Source organism: Hibiscus syriacus, unplaced genomic scaffold (assembly GCF_006381635.1).
Source record: "Hibiscus syriacus cultivar Baekdansim isolate YM2019G1 unplaced genomic scaffold, ASM638163v2 tig00117012_pilon, whole genome shotgun sequence".
Taxonomy (NCBI): Eukaryota; Viridiplantae; Streptophyta; class Magnoliopsida; order Malvales; family Malvaceae; genus Hibiscus; species Hibiscus syriacus.
In genome coordinates, this window is record NW_024063524.1 from 1,825,470 (window position 1) to 1,848,659 (window position 23,190).

A 23,190-nucleotide genomic window follows, 5' to 3' on the forward strand; every position below is an offset into this window, starting at 1 on the left:
TATATATATTATTCTTACCTAAACTTTTAAAAACATATTTTGTTATTATTTTAACATTTCAAAGTATGTATTTTATCTTAGTTTATTAAATATATTATATTATTATTTTAAATTATTAAATATATTTTATTCTTATCTGAACTTTAAAATGTTTTTATATAAAATATATTTTTAAATTAAAACAAAAATATTTTTTTAAATTAAGTTAATAAAAAATATTTAATAAGTTAATGTAAAAATATTTTTTAAGTTAATATAAAAAATATTATGAATTTAAGTTAAATATTTATATACTAAGATATAAAATATATACATCATGTTGTCTATTTTAGGGCGATTTTCTAAAAAAAAACACCTTTTCGTTATATATTTACATGTCAGACACCATTTCAGATATATTTCCCGATCTAACACCCTTTGCAGAAAGGCGTGGCCAATGCACCGCGCCTTACGCTAATGTGGCGCCACGTAGGGTAAGGCGCAACCCATGCACCACGCATTACGCTGATGTGGCGCCACGCAGGGTAAGGCGCGATGCATGGGTCGCACCTTATGCCACGTAGGGTAAGGTGCGGTGCATGGGCCGCGCCTTTCTGCCAACTGACACGCGTCAAAATGGCGCGGTTCATGGTCGCGCCTTCGGTTTTAATTCGGCCCCAACCGACCGTTCACCCCCTATCCCACCCTATAAATACCCCCTTCTCAATTATTTTCACCACACCAAATCCTCTCAAATTCTCTCAATGCTCGTTCAAGTTTATTTATAAGGTATATTTTATTCTATTTAATATTTTGTTAGTATTTTATTTAATTATATAATTATTTAAATTTTTTAGTATTTTATTTAATTAATTTATTTTTTTTCAGTTATAAAATGGAAGGTGATCTGCTTATTTTGGATGGAAATCATATATCGAGACATTTTGCTGATACAATAATATTTTTAAATTTTAATTTAATTTAAATTATTAGTAATAATTTATTTATTTAATATTTTTTATTTTATAAATTAATTTTTGTAATTATTAATATTTTAGGAGAGCGATCGTATATTAGATCCTTTTATCCGCAACCTTATGTTAGCGATACTAACCCGTGTCTGGTCGTATTTTGTCGAGGCTGGATTCGGTTACATAGCTAGATATGAAGGCCATTGTAGGATAGAACCAAACCTGATTTCTGCATTAGTCGAGCGGTGGAGACCGGAGACACGCACATTCTATCTTCTGTGTGGAGAGTGCACGATTACGCTGGAGGATGTTTTTATGCACTTGGGGTTTTCGGTGGATGAAGATGTGCTTTCAGGGATGGCGCACAATAAATGGAATTCTTTGTGCCAGAAATATCTAGGAGGTGTCCAGCAAAATTTTAACGGTGGTCGGATTCCGTTAAATTGGTTGGATGCAAATTTCCAGAATTTGAGTGAGGATGCCTCAGAGGATCAAGTTAAAAAGTATGCACAGGCATGCATACTACAGCTGATAGGAGGGTTGCTGATGCTGGACAAATCGTGCAACCAAGTTCACTGTATGTGGTTGCGCCATCTTGGCGATTTTCATCTGGTTTGATCATTGAGTTGGGGCTCGGTAGTTTTGGCATTCCTATATAAGGAGATGTGTCGAGCTACTAACTACATGAAACATGCTATCGACAGATGTCTCCTTCTACTGCAGTCTTGGGCATGGTATCGCTTGCCTTTTTTATGTCATGTTGTGAAGAACCCGTTCGTATATTAATCATTTTATCTAGTGTATAATAAAAATTATTTCCTTGAATGGGTGGTCTATTGACAGGAAAAATCATCGGGATCTACCTAATGAATTAGAAATAATCAGGCTACAAATTGATCAAAAGGCTGGCACAGAGGTATGTATTTTAATGTTTGAAAATCTATTTTGTATTATAGTTATATAATTAGATTATTATTTTGATAAGAATTATATATATTTGTTTTTGTTTGAATGGGCTTCTTATTGTAATGATCATATGAGGATCAACATCCCACCTGAGTTAAGGGGCCCATTAGATGTTTGGATGGCGGTGGTCCCACTGATCTGTTATGCGATTGTCGAGTGGCACCCCACTGATCACGTGCTCCGACAATTTGGTTTTGTACAACCAATTTCGGAAGCACCTCAAAATATCGACCAGTTGCATAACATAGATTGACGTAGTAAGACAAATATAGATTGGCTGGTGAAGCATTATGAATGGGTCATGATATGAGAGGATCGACATCGACGCATTCTCCCATAGAGAACCCATTTATGTTGACCATTTGACGATTGCAGATGGTTATTATGAGTGGTTCAACAGTAACAGAAAACTGTTTCTGCTTTCCAAGGATGCACGAGGACGGAGTATTCATCGACGTCGATAGAGACGTGCACCATCACAACCCTATCTTCCCTCGACTCATGGACGAAGAGCAGGTACTTCTGGTTCGTCGTCAGCTGCACCACCGGAACCTTCACAACAACCACCTTCTGTAACGTCGTATACCCCGCAGCCATATTAGACGTCGTCATCACTTTTCCCATACCAGATGATGTCGCTACCATCGTCACAGAGTTATATGACCCCCTCTTAGAGGATATTATGGTTCTATGTTTGTAGATCCAACTTGGGGTTCATATACTAGTTATTTGGCGGGTGCAGCCTCACCATCGATGGAGACACCTCCTATACAGTTTTCTCACTCATTGATGTGTGTGTTTTCTGAGTTTTCCCAGTTTTCTATGAGCGGTGGGATAGTCAGTCATACACCTCTAGGGTCCTTATTATATGGAGGTGCTACATCGTCATCATTTCTTCATTAACAAAATGTATATTCTCCTGACGACGACGACAACGACGATGATGATGATGGTGATGATGACTGTGAGGAGTCAGAACCAGTTATGCGAAGAAATCCTCCTCGAGACAGACAGCCAACGCCCTGCGGAACACATTCACACCGCAGACATCGATAGTTTTTGATATTTTATTATATTTGTATTTACTTGTTTATTGGACTTTCTTTATTGTAATTTTTTATTGTTTACCATTTAATACTTAATTTATTTTTTAAATTTTGTTTATTACTTAATTCAATCGAATGGTGATGATCATTTAGTGTTTTTAATTGTTTTTACAATAATAGTAGTAGTAAATTTATGTATAAAAAACAATTGTCTTTTAAAAGTTTATTGTATTTAAAATTATATTCAAATACCAAATTGCTATTAGTTTGATAAAATTTAATAATTGTGTTCGATAACTTTATTAAGTTTGTCACTTATTATCTCTTTTATTTTAATCACATATAACGCCAACGTCGAATCCCGTTGTACCAATAAAAATGTGTCATATCTTTGAATGATTCTTCTTTATCAATGTTGATGGATAATTTGCGCTTTGAATGATTATTCTTTATCGTTTTCTTGTATTGTTTTTTTAATTAATCAATGGTTATCAAATTTCATTAACTTTAAGTAAATGTGAATTAAATTACAAGAACTACTATTTGATAAACAACAACTACATCAGTTCCTTATCAATGGTTACTTGATGATAAAAGAAGTGGACATGTTTTTCTAGTGTGTCCTGAGTTTCTACAATGCCCACATCTTCTTTCTTGTTTAGATGTTTCTCGAATATCCATATCACAATGAATTCGTGTGGATTTTGGCCGATCATGATCCTCAATTAAGTCGAATCTGGTACAATCGGAACCCAATTCTTAACCTCATTAAGGTCTTTGTCCTTACCTATGGGGGAATTCAAATTCGTATACCTTAAACACTTCTGATAGTAGGTATACGGGATCCAAAAAATGGTTATAGTCTTGACGGGTATACGAGCAAGCTGCTATCACATGAGAGCATGGATACTTCAGAGCTTAAAAAACCCCACAGTCGCACCATCTGTCTCGTATAGTTACTCTTAACGAGTTAGCTTCAATCCCTTGAAGAGGTCGCGACATCTTTGTGACACGAAACAATTCATGCGTTCTAAAAAAGCTTGTTACAAACATTCCATTTGATGCAACAATTTTTTTTTGTTGATCTATAACTAATCTAGGGTGATAGACATGACTGTCTTGCATCGATATTTTAGCTTTTCCCCCGAGCTTCGCAAAAAGTGCCTCCAAACGAAAATATATCGTATTTACCAAAGCCGCTACAGGTAAGTGACGTGCCCCCTTTAAGGTCGAATTGATTACCTCAGCCAAGTTGGTCGTCATGTGTCCATATCGATATCCACCATCATATGCATTTGTCCACATTTCTTTATTGATGAGGCTGATGTAATCGTATCCTTCCTCATTCTTCGCCCGCAAATCTTGAAGCATGGATTCAAATGTTTGAGGTAGTAGTTCATAACCTGAGTAGAAAATCTAGAACTTACTAACTTTGTTTCTTTAAAACATGAAAATGATTGAAAGAAAGAAAAAAACTACAGCATTTTCACTTACCCATGCGCACAAGTAATTGGCGCTCATCTTTTTTCTTGAACCTTCCATAGTAGTTCACATCAATGTGTCGGATACAGTACGTATGTTAGACAAAGGGTGGTTGTCACATTAGACCCAAAGACTCCATTGTTGCTTTGATCCCAGCCCGTGATCTAAAATGACACAGATTTTTCCCTCGTGATAACATGTGAACATAAGTTTCGGAGGAAAAAAGCCAAAGAATCTGTATTTTCTCTTTCAACAAGGGTAAAAGCAACTGGAAGAATATTGCGATTACCATCTTGGACAACTGCTAATAGTAAAACTTGCTTGTATTTTCCATACAAGAAAGTCTTGTCGATCTGGACCACATGTGTTTACAGTATTTCACGGCATTAATACACTGTGGGTAAGTCCAAAAAACACGGTAGAATTAACATCAATCACAAAGAACTCAATCATTATGATATGCATGGTAAGTTTTGAAGTCCACAATTGTCCTCGGATTCAACCTCCGCACCACTGTAAACTAACTTGAAAGTTTGGTGTAAGATGCATCTCATTCGCCGTGAAGTTTTTTAATCGCAATCTGTTTTGCCAACCATGCTTTTTTGTATGAGACAGAATACCCATATTGCGATTGTATAGATGAAATCAACACAACAATAGCTATATGGGAGCTTGCTTTTACCATGGGCATAATGGCTTGGCAGATCACTTCAGAGTCCAAGTTGGGATGATCTTGGTTGATCCCTCCAGCACAATACGTGTGAAGACCGTTGTATACCGTTAGTTCTCATCTATTATTTTTCCTCTTCCTCTTCAATACATGAACCATCCATTTGCATTTGTTTTCACGTCGGACACAGTGACAGACATACTTTTTTGGCATAGAACAGTCGACTCTGGACTAAACAGAATTACGGATATCGTAATTTTTTTATAGCCATCATTGCTTCTTCTTTGCTTGAAAACTCCATGCCTAAATATAACTCACCATTAATTATTGATGAGTTAAATCCATAGTCACCGAGATTAGGCATATCCGCAAATTCTAGCTCGTACATTGCACCATAGTCAGCTTCATACATGTGTGTTGGAGGTTCAATTTGTGCCACATTTGTGGGAACTTCATCTACATCATCATCATCGGAGTTGAACTATGGTGATTCTAGGTGAATGAATAATCCAGTCTTAGCACCATCCGCACCTGGCTCACGAAGCGGTTCTCCTGGTGGAGATGAGGGTTCCTCAATGCTCTCCACAGTTAGGTCAAAGAACCTACTACTTACATGCCTTCCTCTTGATCTAGAAGGCATTTCGATATTGAGATCGAAAAAGCTTGCAGTAGAATGCCTCCCTTGGAGCTTGAATTCATCGGGTCAAATGGAAACTGCACAGATTATTGTGTCGAGGGCATCTCCATATTTAGGTTAAAGAAATTGGCAGATGAATGCCTTCCCCTTAAACTGGACGCGATGTTGCCATACAGATTGTTGATGGACCCACCTCGGTACAAATCGGAAGGAGTTGTTGATGAATGTCTCCCCATTGAAGTTAATGGGATGGCTCCATTGAAGTGGATTTCCCATTATGGCACCATGATGTGGATTTCCCATTATGGCATTAAAATCATTACACATTACTGTAGTTGGGATGTCAGCTTGTTCAACCAGCCCATAGTGGGAGCTTAATGCAGACTCCGAACATCACACACTTCAACAAACTTTGTATACATCTCCATATTGGTATCTGAATAATGATTTTGAGAATCAACCATCATTTCAACATCATGATTGTTCGATAGTTCGAACGCTGTATAAGTTAACGAAAACAATGATGTTGGAAATCTGTACTGAAGTGACGACATTCTTCTAGTACTTCCAACATGAACCTTCCTTGAAATCTTCGTTATCAGCTCCTCAAGAGTTATGTTTCTCTTGAAGGATATTTTAACATAATGATTTGATACGAAAATAACGTCGGTTTCATCTTATCGAATTTCTCCATCATAATAAACAATAGCTTAAATTCACGTCATTCTTAGAGTTTGAAAGGGAGACAATCTTATATATGCAAAAAAATTGAAAAAAGCCTAATTAAATAAATAATATATGAATTAAAATATAACGCAATAAAATTTTTACACATAAACGTAAATAATTTAAATAATATAATTTTATATTATTACCGTATCGGCAAAAATATTTCGACGTATGCTCCCACTTTCTAATTTTATAACCACAAAAATTAATTGAAAATAATTAGTACAATATTTTTTCAAGTAATCATATATAATTATAAAAAATATTTATATATTAAACAAATTACCTTACAACAAAAGATCGAACGAACTTTTGAATAAAAGATAAGAGGATTTTCGGGTGATATTTACGGGTTGAAAGGTTTGTTGTGTGATTTTTCGGGTTGAGAGGATTGTTGTGAATGTTTACGGGTTGAGAGTGTATTTATAGCCAAAGAGAAAAGTTTAAAAGCCGAGAAATACGGATATAATTATACAAGGCGCGACCCATGCACCACGCCATTCTGACACGTGTCAGTTGGCAGAAAGGCGCGACTCATGCACCGCGCCTTACCCTACGTGGCATAAGGCGTGACTCATGCACCGCACCTTACCCTGCGTGGCGCCACATCAACGTGCACCGTGTCTTTCTGCAAAGGGTTTTAGATCGAGAAATATATCTGAAAGGGTGTCTGAAACGTAAATAAATAACGAAAATGTGATTTTTGGGAAAAAATCGCCCTATTTTAGACCAAGCATTGGTCTTGGTTCAATGATTGGGTACATGCTTGGTTTTCCAAGTGACCCAAGTTTAAATTCCTTTGACCCCAATTTACTTTGCTTTGTTTTCTTTCAACAAGAGAGCAACACCGGTCACCCTCTGATTTTGGAAAATAATATATTAAATTAAAATAAAGTTATTCCTCCAACCAAATGGTAGTACATAACATCATTGAATTGGAGGATTAATTTTTTGTGGAAAAAGATTAATTTTAATTTATTAAAAGTAAGACTAAATTGAGAGAACATGTGAATAACATGGACCAAATGTATGATTATACAAAAATATTTAACAACAATTAACTCGTGGTGACCATATTTTAATTTAATAAAACAAAATTGAATATATATATTGTTTTTTGAAATCATGGAGAAAAAGTGAACAAAAAACACAAGTACAAGTGATAAATCTCGTAGTTAACTCAAATAATATTTATTATCTAAATTAGAGTATTTATATAATCTTTGAATTAAATTTAAACTCTATTAATCAATTATATCGGTTCAGTCGAACTCTTAACACATAGTAGATATTGATTAGAGAATGATCTACTTACGGTTTCATCATTGCGATGCATAATACCTGACATTTTTTATAAAGAGTTAAAATAGATTTAAAAAAGTACATAATTATTAAAAAAAAATTAAATTTCTGGTTTTTTGAACTATTTGAAAAAATAAAATTTAATTTATATATTAATATGAAAAATAAATAAAGGAAAACAAGAAGAAGAAAAAAGGAGCGAGATGAATGCCTCATAAGTGGGATAGGAATCAAGGCTTAGATCTAGTCTTCCGTGGACTATTTTGGATGCATGCCCTTTACGTAAACTGGTTTCCCGTCTTCCATTTCTTCTTCTTCTTTTTCACTTTGACCTTTTTTCCCCGGAGCCAAACAGATTATTTTCGAAACCCAAACATTTTATATTTTAATACTTGAAGCTTACGAAACGGGCACTTTCCTTCCACCAGTTTCCTTTTCCTTTTCCTCCTTTATTTGTAAAAAAACCGAATCATAATGTTGAATAAACAGTAGGTTTTGGATCCTTTGCAGTAAACTCCATTAATAGGTAAGGTACCCTATCGATCCCCATTTTTCAACAAATTTGTTGACTGGTCTTTTCCAATATCTTATCTGTTGCATCTTTATTCCCTCGCCCTGCTTCAAACAAATAAAAGTTTATGATCACATGGCTCTTGCCAGAAAGCCTCTGCATTTTTAAGTCGATTATATTACATTTTCCACCTTCGTCTTTTGTCCTGTTGATTTTGGGCAATGTACGAAGCGTGATAATTTAACGTCAGAAATTCTTTGAGAAATTTGTTTAAAGAAAAAGCAGATTGACAATTGATAATATTGTCAAATTCCAGTTTCAGTTCAGTGCAAAGCTGAAACTTTGTGTTCTGATCTCTGCTGGAAATTACATGAATTTGGACATGTAAATCCATATCTTAGGTTAAAATCAGATTCCATTACACGTTCTTAATTGGTTTTAAGTTTTGGGTACTGTTGTTGAAGATCTTAGCCCCAAATGAAATGATCTTCGAATCCGGAAACCCAGAATTTCGGCATCTTTGAGAACCCTTTACTTCTTCCTATTTTTGGTTTAGTTCTGCTTATAGTCCCTGTATTCTTTGAACTTTTGAAATTTAATCCCTCTGCTTCTAGTCCTAGGAATTTAATATTTGGTTCGATTATTTGTTAATTTGAATTTGCACTATTTTAACAATGAGAGGTCTAATTTTAAAAGTAATGTTCAATTAGTGATACATAACCCAAATTAACAAAAAATGATTAGAAGTTCAATCAATCATATGTTAAACCTTGAAAATAGAATGATAAAGTTGAAAAGGTTAAAAAAGTAGAGAAACTAAGGGGAGAATTAGACATTTATTTATCAAGCAAGGGTGAAAAAAAATCAATCAAGAAGAAGAATAAGGTTATAATTAGAGGTGGGTATATGAGTTCAGGCCCGCGGGCTACCCGTTTAACCCGTATTCTGTGCGGGTTTTGGACATAATAAATTGAAGCTCGTTTAAATTGCAGATTTTTTAGCCCGAATCGTTAAACCCGCGAGTTTAATGGGTATAACTGCGGATAGCCCGCGAAGCCCGCTTAATTTAAAATTTATAAAATTTTAAAGAGAATAAACTTAAAGAATTTTATAGAAAAAGAAAATAAATTACCTATAAATATGATGTTACTTATAACCATTGTAGTTCTTAAATTTATTAGGACATTTGTCATAATTCTACCGTTACTTAATATTTGTTTTCATTTACAATGTATCAAATTATTCTTCATTTTAAAAAATAAAAGTTAGAAGATTTATATAGTATTTTAGTATTATAAAATTTACATCATTATCACTTTGATATTTAAAGATTTTTTAATTTAATTTTGACATTTATTTTTTTCGTGAAGTATGTTATCCATTTCGTTCTTTAATTATAAAAAGTCACTTGATATTCTAATAATATATTATATGACACGTAATATTTGGATTAAAAATAAGAAAGAAAAGTAAAAGAAAAAAATTGAAAACATACTTTTCAACTTTTAAAGGTTTTTACAAAAGAAAAATTGTTAGATTTGTATAATGTTTTACTTTGTTGAATTTTTCTGTTTGAATTTCTGCTTGCAGACACTTCAATGTCTTCATATTATAGCCTTGAGTAATCATGTTTTATAAAAGTATAATGTGATTATTGTTTGATTTGTTTTTCAATTTGGTGATATAAGTGAATATTGTTTTTTTTTTAATTTGAGTTTAAGTAATTATATCGTTATATATATATATATATATATATATATATATTAATGATTAAAAAATTAAAAAAATATTATTTTATAATCATTTCATGCTATTTAAAATAAAATTTAAATAGTATTTATTATTTTGACGGTGCTACCTTTCTTTTCAAGTTACTGGATTATTTTTAAAGGCGTACAAAGTTAGAACATTATTTTTTATTGCATTTAAAGCATTTAAAATTATTTTTATTTAACGGGCCGCGGGTTAAACGGACGGGTCACGGACCTTAAAATTCAAAACCACTTATGATTGTAAATTTTTTAAACCGCTCCGTTTAAACCCGCACCGTCAAAATCCGTGGACTAAACTGTGGGTAGCCGTATACTCACCGCTAGTTATAATTAGGGGAGAGCGGGGGAATCAGTCGGTGTCCTTTCATTTGGTGTGCTACAGTGTTGTTGAGGCTTAAACAAAAACAAAACTTGTCAAATTGGAAGTTCACTTCCCTGTTGGCTGCTTTTTCCCAGTGGTAGTCAGTCAGGCACGTTATAGAGAACATATTCATTTAACAATCATTACAAACAGTGAGTTTCATGAGATTCCAGATATGTGTTGGGCCTTTTATTGGAAAGGCTTATACAATGAATACCCTAAATAACCACAAATTTATAGGGCCAGATCACTGTACCAGTGAACAACATAGCATCACCTGCTTTTCTTGGTTTCGGGTTTGAGACCCATACACATGCCCTTTTCCACTATGCTATCGGATCGATTTTAACTTTAATATGTGGGAATAAAGTATGGCATTATTTATGATTTAATCACGTAAAATATGAAACCCAGACAATAAAATTTATGGGCCATCATCAAGTGTGACCCGTCGTAAAATACACTTTAAGGATTACTTCGTCATTATCTGACTCTTGATTTAGGTTTAGAATACTTAAAATTGTATGACCTTTTAACATTCAGTTCGATCAGGGATTCTGTCACATCTATGGTTTTAGATAACATTTTGACACCTCTTCTTTGCAACTCGATCTTAATCCAACGTTGCAATCCATCATGACACATATTTAGAACTTGTAACAGAGCTCGTTGAATTGACTCGTATATTTTAGATATTTTTATCATGCTTAAGATGTCTAAGCTCTGATCTAACTCGGATCTATGATATTTTTTATAGTGAATTTGGAGTTCGTCACGTCGAGGTGACGAGTTCCCCTCAAAATAATTATTTAATGGTCCCATGTACGTTAGCTTCATGTGGGTCAATATTTTATTATTTTCACAAGAACTCGTTACCTCGAAGTGACTAGTCCAGTTAGAATTTTTTTTATTTTTACTAAATAATTTGAATTTTTTTTAAAAAATCTCCCAAACTCGTAGTGTTGAGGTGACAAGTTTGCTTTGATTGTTTTTTTTTTTAAAGTAGTTGTTTTTAGTCGTTGCACAACGAGTAGCTACAACGGGCAATTTGCAACGGGCACTATCGAACTTGTCACCTCGAGGTAATAACTCTATAAAAAGACTATAATTTAAGTGTTTTTACTTAAGTTATTGAATGTCTAAAAACAATTTTCATAGCATTTAGAAGTATTTAGGTCATATAGTTGCATGTGGTGAAAAAGTTTTGCTGCAACATAAATTTATTAATAAAATTGATGCTACTGAAGGGAAAGGTCTTGCGGCTGTGGTGTTGTGCAAGTAAAGAAAGTAGTCGGGGAGAAAATATTCAATGAAACTGTCCAAGGATCATGTGAATGCACTGCCCTGCTGATATTTTTGGGACCACCTTCCAGCTTACCTCATATTCACGCATAGGGTATGATTCCTAGGGTATAAAGGGAATTTTTAGGTCCAAAACCCTAGAAAATTCTCCACTATAAATACCTAAGGATATCTTACATTTTAGAAGACTTTTGGGGAGTGACTTAAGCAAGGAGGCAACAACTTACCATTTCTTCATCTTCTTCTTTTTTCCCCTCCTTTTTTATGGTGTCCTCCATAGCCGAGCTTCAAAGGGGTACCGGCTAAGACCTTGAGAGAGGCTAGTTCGCTAAATATGTTCAAGGCGGTGGTCTTAAGCTTCACAACAACAACTCATTTGGGAGTTTTCTTCTCCTTGTGCTTTTATTTCTTCATTTTAAATGGGTTTGTAATTAAGGATGACGATGGATAAACTTAGCCCCGCCATGAACTAATTTATTTGGCCTTGGGTTTGCTTGGAATGATCTTTATTTTGTGTTAATGAATGTTTGAGGTATTTTATGTTTAAATGTTGTTTTGCTCATTTTTTTTATATTATAAATGCTTAGTCTTGTAAAAGCTTTTGAGCGATAGTCATTTTCTAAGTATAAATGCCTAATATCGAGAGAGTTAGGCTAGATCTACATGAGCAAGGGAACTAAACCGATATGGTTAGGTTATAATCCACTTTAGAGATAAGTAAAGGGTTTCATTCGACTAAAAGGGATATGACATATTTGATAAGCTTGATTGTGTGAGGCTGTCAAGTCTATTTCATTCTCCGAAGTTCAATTTTAATTCTTGCTACAACATTAATTTTCTATTACTTCAACATTTCACTTAAATTTCTATCACATCAATATTTTACTATTCACCTCATCACTTCTCTAAAACTTTCATCACATCTATACTTTTTAACATGTTCATACCATTTTTACCATAACCAAACTTTATTCATTTGTCTATACCATCATATATATGCATATATATACTTAGTGACACCCTTTGTAACATCCGCAATACCGGGTTAGTGACTAAATTGAAAAGTTTCAGAATTTGGTGACTAACGTAGAAGAATGAAATAATTTAATGATTATTGGAAATATATGATGAAGGTTATTTAGTAATTATTAAAGGAAATTAAGGGTAAAATGGTCATTTGACCAGAAAGATTTTTATCTTTCTTTTAAGGTGATAAAAATGTGGAAAGGTTGAGAAGAAAAGAAAGATCTGGAGCTGCGTCATCTCCTTCCTCCTCTCTTCCCGTAAGCTCCATGGCAAAGGTAAGTTTAATTTCAGTTGGTTAATTCTTGAGTTTTAAGCTTAGTTTTGATTCTTTGGGTATTAAATAAGCTTAAGGAAAGCTTATATGGGATTTAAACAATAAGATAAAAGAATTAAGAAGGAATTTGTAATATGAGTTTTAAGATGAAATTTTGATATGGTATGGTTGTTGAAGTTTTATGGATGAATTTGACTTGTCATCAATCTAATTAAGAAGTATGAAGTGTTAGAATTGGAATTAGAACACATTGAAAATTTAGTGTGATTCTTGAATGCCATGTAAATGATGGAATTTTGGGTTTAAAGAAGTGATTATGGAATAGAAATGAGTTTAAATAGGTGTATGGAAGTTAGGAATGTTAAATGAAGTAAAATATAAAGGTGTAAGCTGAAATGAAGTGAATTTCGAGCTCAAAAATGTGATTTCTGGGCAAGGGGAATCGGTACCCATTCAAGGGGAACCGATACCCCCTCAAGCGAACCAGAATTTATAGAATGTCAAGGGGGAACCGATACCCCCACAGGAGGGAACCGATTCCCCCTAAAGGAAAATTGTAAATATTGGTTTAATAAGTTCGTTTAAGTTGCTAGTATCAAATTACAAGGTGTAGGTATCTAATAATTGTCTTAAAATGTATAATTATGTAGATTCAGAGCCTAAACGAGTTTCGGAATCATTGACAAGTAATATCGATAAAAAGGGAAGATAAGAGATTGGAATGGACTAGTGAGGCCAGGTGAGTGCATATTAGTATTATATGATGTTAAATGGAAATAAGACTTGCGACAAGTCTATTTCCATAGTAAAATGCATGAATTCATAAATAGAAGTATATATGTGTATGATTTATATGTGTTGACATGTTATTGTATATATGTATTATATGGTTGATGTGAATATGTGATATGTTATGATGATATAAACCATATGATATGATAATAAACTATATGAATATGTGATTATGAATAGGTAGAAAGGAAACAAATGATGATATAAGAATCTATTATAATATATATGATATGAAAATATGATAGTGAGCTATGTGAAAGAACTATGAGATATATGAGTTATATGGAAAATATATGCGAACAAGATATGACATCTATGTTTATATGAAACAATGCAAGGTGATATGAGCTATGTGAGATGTGAATATAAAATCATATGAGAAGTGAAAAGAATTATATGAAAATAGACTAAGTGATTACATGTATATGTGAAAGAAGCTATGAGCTTATATGAATATGTGATATGAATGAAGCTATATGATACGATCTATGTGATTACATGCACATATGATATATGTTATATGAAATGACATATGAATAGGCAATACGTGATACATGTGATATGATATGGAATACATGGTTACGCATACATGTGGTATGTGACAGAAGAGAAATGACAAGTAATGTGAACTGTTAAATGATAATGCCCATGTTATGTGATATGAGAGCTAGGGTATAGTTCGCATGCCAAGGGTCGAGGGTTTACCTATGTTCTTCGGGACATATGGACTGTTTACCTATGTTCTTCAGGACATATGGACTGTTTACCTATGTTCTTCGGGACATATGGACTGTTTACCTATGTTCTTCGGGACATATAGACTGTTTACCTATGTTCTTCGGGACATATGGACTGTTTACCTATGTTATTCGTGACATATGGACTGTTTACCTATGTTCTTCGGGACATATGGATTGATTACCTAGGTTCTTCGGAATCTATGGACTGGTCCTTCGGGACATTGATCGAGCTGTGGTGACAGCATATGTGTGCACAACCTCAATGTACTCACATACCTTAAGTTCTCACTAGTGTACATGGGCTAATAAAGTGATTAAACAAGCATACTGAATGATATATGTATACGATGGGTTTATAAATGGTTATCAAAGGTAAGTGGTTTGAAATGTGTTACATGAACCATATGATGTTATGTGTGTTTCCTAATGATAATAATAGAAATTATGATAATGATGGTATATGTTTATGTATGCTTTATGTTATATGAAATATTATATGTTTTATATGCCTCACTAAGTCATCGACTTAGCGTGTGATTGTTTCACACGTAGGTTTGGAAAGCGAAAAGAAAAGTAAAGAGGAACAAGACAGGTCAGTTACTTCTTAACGAAGATCAGATCAGAAAAGATCTCTTGAATTAGATGTATTCTGTACATTGAAAATAGTTGGCATGTAATTAATGTTTTTGAATTGTATATGCTCTGATCGGTTTTGTCAAAAACATTTAAGCTCTGAATAGTTCTAGAAATATTTTGAATAAGTTACATGTACAAAAGTTTTAAATTACTCACTATTTTATACGAATAAATTTTTGAAAAGTCAATGTGACACTTCGGACTCGTATCCTGGTCGGATACGGGTTGGGTGTGTTACACCCTTTTTACTATAACATCTTTTAAAATCCCTCCAATCCTTGTGAAGATGATACTCACTCACTACTATATTACTTGATCGACTATGTATACTTGCACACATTTTGCGTTCAATTTATAGTACTCACATAACACTATCAAGTTTTTGGCGCCATTGCTTGGGATTGTCAATTGGTGTTTTTAAAAGTTTTGTTATAGTATTATTATTTTTTTGTATTGTTTTAGTTGTTATTTTTTTTCTTTTTCAGGTTTTGTTGGTGTATGACCAGAGAGAACCTAAAGGACCACTACTATCCATTGAACATAAGATCGAGTAGTTTTTTTAGACGAAGGAGACGTGCTCAAGGAAACATGTATGCAATTAGAAACCAAGGAAGTGAACAATTAGAGGATCCTGAAGATCCAAATGTCGTAACAATTCTGAATGCGAGGATCTTTGTACGCCTACGTGCTGTTCGAGATCACTTTGCTCCTATCTTGGATGATCTCAACCCTGGTATAGTGGCACCCAAAATTCAGCCAGTCCACTTCGAACTCAAACCAATGACGTTCAACATGTTAAACTTGATCGGGAAATTTGGTGGTGCGCCTCATGAGGATGCCAGGCAATATATTTGTGCCTTATTGGAGATGTGTGATTCATTTAGACAACAATGAGTGCATAAAGATATGTTGAAGCTAAAATTATTTCCTTATTCATTGTGTGACTGAGCAAAAGCTTGGCTAAGTGGAGTTCCATCCGGCTAGATGGAATCTTGGTCAGACATGTGTAAAAGCTTTTTACTGCGGTATAATCCACCCAACATGAACACTCAACTTAGAAATGGCAGAACATCTTTTCATCAAGTTGATGACGAGTCAATGTATGAATGTTGGGACCGATATAAAGGATTGTTATGCAAATGCACCAACCATGGATTCCATGATTGGACGCAAGTTATGATGTTTTACAATGGTGTTAATGCTCCCACTTGGATGATGTTAGATGCCTCAGCAAATGAAACTTTGCTAGAAAAGTCACCTGAAGAAGCCTTTGATATCATCGATCGAATAGCGAACAATGATTACCAATTTTCGTCTTCAAGACTGGAATAGGGCAGAAGTCTCAAGGGATATTTGAGTTGGTTGCTAAGGACTCCGTGTCAGCTCAATTATTCACCATCACTAACATGTTGAAAAATCTTTAACGCCTTAGCAAAGTACGTGAGGTAAAAGTGACCATTTCTGCATGCGTTTTATGCCGCGACAATCATCATGTGAATTAATGCCCTGATAACTAGGAGTCTGCAAACTACATGGGGAATTTCAATAGGAACAACAACAATCCTTATTCAAACACATACAATCCTGGTTGGCGACAACATCTAAATTTCTCGTGGGGGAATCAAGGGAATAACAATGCAAGCAACTCTACTTAGAAGCAGAATATTAATAAACCCCTAATTTTCAACAAAATTTGCCATGGAAAAATTCTAACGAGGGGGCAACGTCTTCCTCAAATACCAACTTGTTGAAAGTTTCTTTACAGGATTTTATGGCCTCGACGAAGGCCTTGTTATAAGATCATTCTACAACCATTAAGAACTTAGGAGCTTTAAAGCCATAACTCATCGCTGAAAGTCTTAGAGAACCAAGTGGGACAAATTGCTGCAGCATTACATGTTCACCAACAGTTTACCCAGTGACACTGAGGTCACAAAACCACATGGTATGGAGCAATGCAGTGCACTCACGCTGAGGAGTGACACCAAAATTAATCAAGATGCTAAGTTTGGGGGACAACAGACGGATGATTTGACCCTACGTGAGGTGGAACCTTCAAAGAATGATGACCATGAAGGTTTAACAAGTGGCCCTACGATGGGATAGAAAAGTTTAGCTACAACAAAAGTTTGACCCCCACTAGCAGTATAAGAGGTTGAACCCCACCACCTTTCCACAATGGTTGAAAAGCAAAACGAATACCTTCAATTCAAGAAGTTTATTGGTATCATTGACCAACAATTTATCAATGTCCCACTCTTGGAGGCCATTGATCAGATGCCTACATATGTGAATTTCCTTATGGATATCGTTACTAAGAAGAGGAAGGTTGAGAAGGTTGAAATAGTTGCTACAACAAAAGAATGTTTTCTGTGCTGAGCAAACTTACACTAAAGCAAAAAGATTCAGGAAGCTTATTTTCCCTTGTTCTATTGGTGATAACTATGTGGATAAATCCATGTGGGATCTTGGATTGAGTGTAAACTTAATACCCAAGTCAGTTTTTCTGAAGCTTGGGATGGGAAATACACGATCAACCACTATTATCCTTTAACTAGTCGACCGATCCCATGTCTGACCCAAAAGAAGAGTTGAGGATGTTGTGGTAAAGGGTTGATAAGTTTGTGTTTCCAGTTGATTTCCTTATCCTTGATTGTGAGGTCGATGAAAATGCACCCATTTTTTTGGGGTGCCCATTTTTAGCCACATGAAGAATTTTGATCGATTGTGAGAAATGTGAATTCACCATGAGGGTGGTTGATCAGAGTGTAACTATCAATGTGTTCAACACCCTTAAGTATGTAGATGACTCTGAGAAATGGCAGTGTATTCTAGACATGGACTCGATGGTAGATGAGGAAGTTGTAAACTTTTCTATAGTAATTTTATTCAAATCGAGGAGTACATATAGCTCAATGAAGATGACACAGAGGAGCTTAGGGAATTTTCACCATAGGAGAAGCAGTCTAGCTTACTCATAGCTAGACCAGGTACGCTAATCAAACCTTTGAATTTTGAGGAATTTATTCTTTCAAACCTTCGCTACAACATGCACCTACCTTAGAGCTAAAAGCTTTACCATCGTATCTTAAATATGCTTACTTAGGTAATAAAAAACATTGTCGATAACTATCTCTTCTACTCTTACGTATGACCAAGAAAGTAGTTTGCTAAATGTTTTGCACAGCATAAGAAAATCTAAGTAAGCCCGACAATATGTATCCACAAGAGCCTATTGGATAAATGCCATAATAATTTTATTAAACCATAAGACGACTCAACCGTGTTAGGAAGAATGTAGTAATGAAGGAGATAATTAAGTGGCTTGACGCTAGAGTGACCTACCCCATATCCAACAATTTTTGGGTTAGCCCAGTGAAATGCATTCCCAAAAAAGAGGCACAACCGTGGTGACCAATGAAGACAACGAGCTCTTACCCATATGAACTGTGACAAGATGAAGGGTATGGATGGATTATGGAAAGCTAAACAATGCCACCAATAAGGATTACTTCCCCTTCATCGATAAAATGCTAGATAGATTGGCAAGAAAGGCTTATTATTGCTTCCTCGATGGATATTCTAGGTACAACCAAATTGCCATAGCACCGGAGGATTAAGAGAATACCACTTCATGTGCCCTTTTAATACTTATGCCTTTAGTAGGATGTTCTTTGGATTATGCAATGCTCCAACAACTTTTCAAAGGTGCATGTTGGCCATTTTCTCAGACACGGTTAAGGAGCTTTTAGAGATCTACATGGAGGAGACGACTTCAAAAAATGCCTTGGTAATTTAGTAAAGGTATTGAAGAGATGTGAAGAGGAAAAAATGGTGCTCAACTGGGAAAATGTCACTTCATGGTGACTAAAGGCATTATGTTATCCAACAAAATCTCACGATTGGGCATCAAGGTGGATAAGGCTAAAGTTGAGGTGATTGAGAAGCTACATCCACCCACCACCATGAAGGGTATTAAAAGTTTCTTAGGACATGCATGTTTTTATAGGAGGTTCATAAAAAAACTTTTCTAAGATCTCAAAGCCCATGTGTACTTTGTTGTAGTAGAATGCTAGGATAACCATAGACTGAAGCGCTTTTGAGGAGCTTAAGCAATGGATGATCACATCGTTGATCGTGGTAACCTTAGACTGTACAACCCTATTCGATTTAATGTACGATGCAAGTGTCTATGTCATAGGAGTTGTGCTAGGGTAAATGTGAGGTAAAATTTTTCATATCATTTATTATACTAGTCGCACCTTGAAAGAAGCAAGAGTAAACTACACAACCACTGATAAGAATTACTTATTGTAGTATTCACTTTTGATAAGTTTAGGTCATACTTAATTGACACTAAGGTTATTGTTCACACTGATCACTGGGCCATCAAATACTAGTGAATAAAAATGATGCAAAACCTAGACTTATTAGGTGGATACTCTTATTACAAGAATTTGACTTAGAGGTTAGGGATATGAAGGGTACCAAGAATCCAGTAGTCGATCATCTATCTAGGTTAGAAAACAAGGTTGCATGCGATGATAGCTAAAAATTAATGAGTTCTCTGATGAGAAATTTTATTTGTCGCGGTAATACCGTGGTACACTGACATAGTTAATTTTCTAGTTAGTGGTGTTTTGCCTCCTGATTTAAATAGCCAAGGAAAAAGTTCAAACATGGCGTGTAAGTTTACTAATGGGATGAGCCTTATTTATTTAAGCAATCTGCTGACCAAATGATCCCAAGGTGCATCTTTGAAGAAAAACAAAGAGAAATTATATTCCTTTTCCACACTACCCCTTGTGGAGGCCAGGTTGGTGGAGTTAGGACTGCTGTAAAGGTTATTTAATTTGGTTTTTACTAGTCCATCCTTTTCAAGGATGCACATGACTTCTACAAGGCATGCGACCGATGGCAACATGTTGGGAACATATCGAAGAGAAATTAAATGTCATGGAAAAACATTTTAGAAGTGGAGCTCTTCGATATATGGGTAATAGATTTCATAGGACCCTTCACATCTTTCGTTTGCAATCAATACATACTCCTAGCAGTAGATTATATGTCCAAATGGGTTGAGGTTATGGAAACTTTGAGAAATAACTCTAATATAGTGTTAAATTTCCTTCACAAGAATATCTTTACAAGGTTTGGAGCACTTAGAGCCATCATAAGTTATGAAGGCACCCACTTTGATAACAAATTAATTACTAAGGTATTACAAAGATATGGAGTACGACATAAAATTGTTACGGCACATCATCCCCAAACAAATGGGCAAGCTTAAGTCTCCAATCATGAGATCAAACAGATCCTTAAGAAAGTAGTGAACCCCAAGAGAAAATATTAGTCCCAAGCTTGATGAAGCACTTTGGGCGTATCACACAACTTTCAGAACACCAATTGGGATTTCACCCTTCAAGTTAGTCTTGGAAAGGTATGCTATCTCCCGTAGAGCTAGAGCATAAGGCCTATTGGGTGATCAAGAAACTTAACATAAATGCCCAACTATCGGAGAAAAAAACCCTGCTAGAGCTAAATGAGGTAAATGAAGCACAAGCATATGAGAATGCCCGTCTGTACAAGGAAAAATGAAGAAGTGGCATGATAGAAAACTTCTACCGTGACACTTTCATGCAGGCCAACAAGTCATCCTATACAACTCTAGGCTAAAGCTATTCCCGGGAAAACTCAAGTAAAACTGGTCTGGGCCATTCCAAGTACACCAAGTATATCCTTATGAGGCAGTTGACATTAAGAACCTAGATGATGACACCATCTTTAAGGTAAATGGCCAAAGGCTGAAGACCAATAATAGAGCCCTCATCTTGCGAGACAAGTTAGTACTTCTCCTCCACGATGCATGATAGTTTGCTCCTTTACCTTTAAACTTTTTCTATAACAATTTATTTCCACAGTTTCTCTAGAAATAATTTATTTCAACTTAATTGTCTCTCTCATAATTTTTTGTTTATTTTAATTTTAAATTTTATCTTTTAATTTTCATCAATACAAATGGCTTCTTAGGGTGAGAAGTAAGAAAAGTGAAAGTAAAACCCTAATTTTATAGGTTTATGCGGTAAAAGGGGAAACAATTCCTTTTATTTAATTTTTTTTATTTTCAAACCAGCCAACCATCTTTCCCGTCATTATTACTTTTCTTTTTATACTTCAATTTTATTTTCCTTCTTAAGTGTTCCTTCTCTCTTTATTTATTCTCCACTGTGAAACCTCAATTACCGCCACATTCAAGCTTTTTCTTCTAACTTTTCTTTTGTATTTTTTGTAATGCATCTATGGCTCGTTCAAGGAAGAACCTCAAAGCATCCTCACCCTCATGAGATGTAACTTAGTTCCAAGGATTCAAGGATGAGGCAGCAGAGGCGCTTCCAACTCATTAAAAACAAGACTGTTTACTTGGAGAACGACTTTGTTTTTTCGGCTACTGGTGAGGAAACATTTGTGCCTGAGGTCATGGACATAGTAAAAAACACAAATGGGAGTGATTTGTAAAACCCTGGCGACGTGGCCCCTGCAATCGTGAGGGAGTTTTACACTCACCTTATTAATCCCTCTCATGATGCAATCATGCTACGGTAAGTTAATCTGATTTACTCATTCGACCATTAACCGTTTCTTCAAAGTTGAAAATGTAACAATCTGACACGCAAAGTTTACGGTTGAAGTTAACACTGAAACGTGCCAAGGAGTCTTGGAAGACTTGTGTTTCCATTGGGCTAAAGGAAGGGGAACACATCTAATAAGTTGAGTGTGGAAAGAAGTTGCCTGAAGCCTCACGCTATGGAACCACTTTCTCAAACCCATTTGATGTCAACTTCTCATCACACACTGTTCTACTGCATCGACTACTTCTTCTCCACTCTATCATTTATGGATGACCAATCAATGTTGGCAAAGTTATTGTAAAGCAAGTGTATAATTGTATGAAGAGGAAGAATTGCACTTTTGATCTCTCCTAACTTGATTATTGCTTTGTGCCAAAAGAAAAAGGTCACCGAGAAGCCCCTCGAGGAGATCATCCCCACTAAAAATGGTATCGCCAAAGAGAATATCCTTGAGCTTATAAACTTTGATGAAGATTCCCCAGGCAATACTTTGGAAAATATACAAAAACTATTATGTTTTGTTAAAAAATTTGAAATATTCAAAATTTATGAAAAATGTCAACTCATGATAAAATGTTACGCCTCGATGATGTTCATATTCTTTGCTCGAGATCAGATTGCATGAAGAATAGAGCATTCATCAAAGAGGATGAGTCTTAGAGATATGTCTGAGTGAATTATAATATATTTGCAACAATTCGTGTTGTATCTAGCGACGTTTTTGTGTGATTTTAAGGTGAATCTGACATTGATTACGACTCTCATTGAATGTTGGAGGCAGGAGACGCATACTTTCATTTTCCGAGTGGTGAAACAACAATTACGTTAGAAAATGTCACTTACCAAATCAGTATTCCAGTTAATGGTGCTCACTACAACAATTGCGATTGATTCAGAATTGTTCATGAAGTTTTGGGAAAGATGCCACCATTAAAGGTTTTAGATGGGTATCGGATACGAATTACTTGGTTGAAGTCCCAATTTCATGTGACAGACGACTCTACCGAGGAAGAGGTGATTTTTATAGCCCGAACGTATGTGCTCCAATTGATTGGAGGGATATGGTTACTAAATAAATTCGGTAATTTGGCACACACTCAATATCTTCCAATATTAAAGAATTTAGTGAGTGTTGCAATACTAGTTGAGTTCGGCGATTTGGCTTTTTATACTAGGAACTTTGTAAAGCTACAATCATCAAACGAGGTCAAAAGGGATTTAGTAGGTTGTCTAGTCTGCTACAATTTTGGAGATGGTATCAGTTCCCTTTTTACGCCAATAACAATATCCCCAGTTGAGTTTCCTATTGCCTCAAGGTAATTTTTTACCATTATGTTTTAGTAAATTTATTTTTTTTGTGATTTT